Source organism: Nuphar pumila, chromosome 15 (genome assembly GCF_984573655.1).
Source record: "Nuphar pumila chromosome 15, dmNupPumi1.hap1.1, whole genome shotgun sequence".
In the NCBI taxonomy this organism is placed as follows: domain Eukaryota; kingdom Viridiplantae; phylum Streptophyta; class Magnoliopsida; order Nymphaeales; family Nymphaeaceae; genus Nuphar; species Nuphar pumila.
This window is the reverse complement of record NC_143263.1, coordinates 89,821,977-89,828,234: the sequence shown is the minus strand read 5'-3', so window position 1 is coordinate 89,828,234 and position 6,258 is coordinate 89,821,977.

The following is a 6,258-nucleotide window of genomic DNA, read 5'->3' as shown; positions in this document are numbered from 1 at the left end:
TTGGACTTCTTATGACAAGCAAAATTTGATTGCATAAAAACTTGAAGATATATATACTCAATTGTAACGTTCCACTTAATTGTGGGAAGTCAAAATCCAAGAATTGTATGTGACCAAGAGTATTTTGGATTTCTGACAGCGAGCTAAGTGGCACTTCAGTGACACAAAAGTTGAAAATATACTCAATTTTAACGCTTCTGTGGGAAATCAAAATCCCACAAATATATGGATTTCAAGCACTCCAACTAGTGGGAAAATATTGCCTCTCTCCTTTATTCATTTATCTATTTTTATTGCCTGTCTCCTTTACTTGAAAGCCTAGAATCGGCGAGGGTTTCTCGTCATAAAAAAAAAAAAACCAAAAACAAAAACATCCCATTTCAAACGCAACAGCTTTTGGTCCAACAAACTCATTTTGGGTACAAACGCACTGAGTGTAATACTTATATTCTATGTAAGCTGCTAGGTTGGTTTCTCTGCATTTATTAAGCTAGTGTTTTGGTTCCTCATCTAAGCTCTTTCAATATTAGAATCATCTGATGGACCCATTGAATTTATGAATGCCATGAGCCATGTGACTGAATATTAGAGGCATGGAGGCGTTTCTGCTACTTCACCAACAAATGATTTTTTATTACATAGGCACATAGCACTTTGAATCCCATTTGCAAGTTCTTAACTTAAAAAAAAAAAAAGAAAGAAAGAAAGAAATCTCATCTGCAAGGTGGACCAAGAAGCTTAGAAATAGAAGCATCATAGTTGCCCCAAATCACCAAGTTGACATTTTTCATGACCAAGATCTTGGTGTAGAAATAGGTGGATTTAATAATGAATGGGACAGTGTTTGATCTTGTTTGTCACAGTTTTTCATACGTAGATCTGGGTTTCAGATAGATGGATCGAATTTCAATGGGTAATCCAAAATCCAATTTTGTGGTTTGATGTTTGGGAGATGGATAAAAGACATGGAAGTCAGATCAGGCCAACATTTAACTGACACAACAAGTAGGTCTGGTCACTTAATCTGGTTGCCCGTAGTCCACCTCTGACAGAGCTGTTTGGGCTTGGCCTGGCCAGCTTTTGTGGACCTAGCTGATCAACCTGGACATTAGTAAGCTGTTTGGGCTTGGCAGGCTTAAGCTCTGGTCATTGATGGGCCACACGTCGGTTGACCCACCCTTGTTCCAGCTGCTTTGAGAAGGTTAGCCAGCCCTCAGGCCTGACTATGGCCTGATTCGGCAGACCACCTGATCTGCTCCTCATTCCTTAGTTTTGTACATGAAAGTACAGATGTGATTAAGATGAGACAGATCGGGTCGTATCGTGTATAACAGGTCAATGGTTATATTCAATCTCCGCTGCATCTCACCACCTGAGAACTGTGTTTCACAGAAGAACTGAGAGTGGGACCTGCACGTGCATCTCCATCAAGTGAGATGTGGGATAGGGATTGTATAATGAAAGTCTGATTTTTTTAATAGCCAGAAAATCACACAGGTTGGATTCTGGTGATTTGAATGCTGATATTCACTAAATGAACTATGTAGATCTTATCTACGGGCCAGATTTGATCAAAACAATTGCATCCATGAGATTCCAAGATAAGGTATGATATAGGCTATCAGTGGAACGGTAGGGATGACATAAGGAAGCGTAAACCCGAATCAATCTTGCTTTATGTTCGACACATTAGTAAGACTGAAAAGGTAGTTGCTGCCACCTACAAAGTTATAAAAAAATTCTCACAAAAATCTCCTTCAAAATATAATTAAATACAAATACCCCCAGATATTGTACAGCTGGTGGCACCTTATGATGAAACTTGACCTATGGGTCCCATCTAGTTCAACGTATATCTGCACATTTTTGTTTTGGTACTCCTTTCTCCAAAAGCCTTCTTTTCCAAGTTTTTTCTGAATCTAGTGCTCAACTCAGCCACTGCACGACCAAGGTAGTTTACAAAACAAGAGAGAGCTAACTCTTGGTTTTGGTCTTTCTTTTTCCTTTTCTATGTACTAATCTCCGTTTCATAAAACATTAAACAGTTATGATTTTGTCATCATTTCTACCATTCGTTTGTGGTTTTAAGTGACAGACAGTTATGCAAAAATTTTTTTTTTTTTTTGTGGGGGGGGGGGGGGGGGGGGGAGGGGAGAAATGTTAAGTCTACAACTAGAAGTAGAAACATTGTAGTGTTGGATAATGAATCAACTGAAAAACACTAAATAGATCGTTAATCTAGTTCGCGCTAAATCGTTGAAAAGAACAAAAATCAAATCTTGATGCGGAAGTATACCAGAATTCATTGGTGCTCCGATAGATATGTAAAGGGCAAAACCTCTATACGTGACCTTGCTTTTCTCTAAACCTTATGAGAGAGAGAGACTGATTTCTCTTGATAACGATGGAGAGCCTGAAGAGAAGGCCACTATATATGGTTTGTGAACCATAACCTAATTGTAATCACTTAAGAGTCTATTTTCAATTTAACTCATCATAAAATTGAGAATTGACAGATAAGGGTATAAGAGGTCTCTTCACATAATAAGACCATACCATATGAGATATCGCATGGCCCAACTCTATTAGATCACATAATGTGGGCCTAAACATTATACAATACATAACATGTGATTGTACATATGTAGGCCGGCACAACTTTTTCCAACATGTAGTTCATGAAATTGGTAATGCTTTATGTGATCCGAAACTTGACTCCCTCAAATGGCTCAAACCTTCTTTCTATGATGAACTTGAATCTACCCATCTTGACACATGACAATAAGCACCCCCTAAGTTTTCAAGTTCGCATCCTGATGCATCTTTGTCTCTTTTGCTCTTCTCTTTTTATTGTTTTTCATTTGTGCAGTGTTCCAATACGACAAGCAATTCCACAATGTGCTCTTGGTGACAAGATCAAGCTACCACTCATGCAATACATCCTCTCCTTTAGCCATCCATTCCACAGGGAATGATTCTCTTGTGATGAAAAGTAGAGGACACTATTTCTTCATATGTGGGTTTCCTGGTCATTGTAAAGGAGGTCAGAAGGTTGATGTCAGGGTGCTAGACCGAATTTCTTATCCTCCTCCCATATCACCGCCATCTTCGTTGTCTGATCGGCCTGGTGCTGCTCCCACTACTCCCAATACTACTATTGGGGCCCCTTTTAGTACTGCCCATGCTTCTGCTTTTCCAATTGGACTCTATTGGGTAGCCTTGGCTTCCTGCATCTCTACACTAGTAGTCTTTTGAGTGTTTCTAGATCCACTGTAATGTTTTTTTTTTGTATGTTTTCCTCTTTAATATTTTGGTATTTTAATTTTCTTTTACTATGAGTTCCGTTTGGGAAGGAATACTCGCAAACTCTTGCAACTCAGAAGGTTATGTTTCATTCAAATCTTTGTGTTGAGCACTGCCATGCATGTCTGTATTGAGGTTGATAGTTGAGACTAAGGTTATGCTTCATTCAAACCTTTGTAGTGAGGACTTCCATCTTTATATTGAGGTTGATAGTTGAGATTAGTACTGGCAAGATGTATACAAATATAAAACTAGAACTTATGTCAAAATCCATGGGTTTTCATTTCTAAGATTAGATTAGTGTTGGCATCTTCCAACTAATTGGCCATTGTCATCAATATGTGGCAAACATCACCAAGTTGGTGAACTCTCAAACTGTTTGGAATTGCAGGTGACATGACTAACAGAGTGCAAAGACAATTGAAACTCTCAAGACCTAACTTGTCCACCATGGGTAGAGAGAAGGTGTATTAAATAGAAAACAAGAGCTGGTCGTCCCTCATGTCCAGGCCAGAGTTACTGAAAGCGCCAAAGTAAGTGGGGAAGCGCGCTTCAGAAGCATGAAACGTCGCACTTCCGAAACGCACTGAGAAGCACCACTTTTAAATGGAAAGCGTGCTTCCCTTTAATGTAAAACACGCTTCCCTTCAATGGGAAGCACACTTCCCTTCACGCTTCCCCCTCGCTTCCACATTTTTTTCAGTTTTTTTGTATTTTTTATTTTTTATTTTTATTTTTTTGCTTCCCCCTTGCTTCCTAGGTTGCTTTTGAGGCGATTCCTGATTTGCTCCTAAGTGGTCCCATGCTTCCTGCTTCCTAAAATTTTGAAAGTGCCTCGCTTCCCGCTCTCGCTTCTCGTATTGCTTTCCGCTCCCACTTCCTCAATTGGCAACCATGATCCAGGCTGTATTGAAATCTACAAGAGATATTCTACTACTGAGAAGGATCTAGAGATATCATTTACAAGTAACAAGTTGCATCTTTTTACATTGAATTTTGGAATTACCACCTTACCATATCTCTTATTTTCAGATTCATTTGTGAATGGATCATTATCTTCTTTGGGTTATATTATTTCCTTAACACGCCCCGACAAGATCATAGTGGCGGAACACACATTGAGCTTGTCTTGAATTTGAATAAATTAGCTGTAGAGAGTGGCTTGGTAAGCGCATCAGCAACCCGGTCCTTGAATGAAATAAATTAACTTGAAGTTAGCACTTGCTGACTCATCTCTGACAACATGAAAATCAATCTCAATGTGTTTCCCGCGAGCTTGAAATATTGGATCGACAGCTAGATATAGAGCACCAAGGTTGTCACACCAAAGAACGGGAGGACTTTTTTGAGAAAATATGAACCCATGAAGGAGAGACGATAGCCATATAAGTTAAAAAGCTACACAGGCCACTGGTTTGAATTTGGCTTCGATGTTTGATTGAGCCACAGTTTGATGCTTCCGTAAAGACCAAGATATGGTGTTTTATCCCAAATAGATGATAAAACACCCTGTTGACCTTCAATCATCTAAGTAGCCAACCCAATAAGCATTAAGTTGCAGAGATGCAAATTTTTGAATCTTAAGTCCATAATGAATGGTGTACTATCAGAATATGCTTAATAGTTGTCTAGTGTTAATCGGTGGGAGTATGCTTAAACTGGCATATGTTGATAGCAAAAATTACATTTGCTGGAGTGATGATGTACTGAAGCCCGCCTATGATGATTCTATAAAGAGTGATATCTTGAAAAGGATCACCACCATGATTGGACAATTTGATCCCTTGATTGATAGGAGTGGATGAAGGTTTAGATCATCCGATAGATGCATGATTTAAAAGCTTCAAAATATATGAAGTTAAGATAAAAGTAGACCAGAATGGTGTGGAATAGTCTCAATGCCTAAGAACTAGTGAATAATACCCAGATTCTTAATTGAAAACTCAGAGCCCAATTTACTAATCAACAGCCAAATGGTTGTTGTGTTGGAATCCTAGGTGACAATAATATTATCAACTAATACTAGAAATAGAAAAAAATACATCAATTATTGATTTTATAAAAATAAACAGTGATGCATTTTTCCTAGAGCCCTGAAAAAACCATGATGAAATAAGTAGTTTCTGAGACATTGATACCAAGCGTGCGAAGCTTGTTTCAAGCCATATATGGCACAATTCAATTTACAAACATAATGTGCATAAATCTCACTGAAAAAAGTGGATGGTTAACTCATTATATACATCTTATGAGAGAAACCCGATTTAGAAATGCATTGTTAAAATCAAGTTGATGCACTAGCCATGTATGGGGCACATCAATGGATAAAATAACTTGAATAGTAGTCAGCTTGATGACCGAACTAAAGGTCTCAAAGAAGCCCACCCTTTTAGAACCCTTTTGCTACAAGCCAAGCTTTTTTACTGAGCAACAGTGCCATCAATATGGTACTTAATATGATAAATCCATTTTGAGCTGACCACATCGTAATGAGGCTGCCATGAAACCAGATGCCAAGTATGATTTTTCATGGAGGCTTGGTATTCATCTTGCATAGCATGCTGCCATTTGAGGTTCTTAGAAGCTTGGGCATAGGTAGTAGTTCAAGTTGGTGTTAAAGTAGAACATACTTATTGGATATCGAATTGAGATAAAATCTTTGGGTTTTAAAGTGTCAGTAATAGAATGGATAACCATGTGATATGTATGACCTACTAGAGGTATAATAGGTAGTTAGACAGAATTTTGAGGGCTAGGTGACGGCGACTATAGGGTGGGAACAAAGGGGGGCAACCTAGCAACGAGTCTATGCACGAGCACAATCAAGAATGCGCTTAATGCGAGTGTTTTTTCTAGATAAATTCAATCAATCCTTTTAGGAAATTGTTTGTGGGAATTTCAACTATGTAACAACAATTTTTATAATTAATTTAAAATTGACCTTATGTTTTCTTT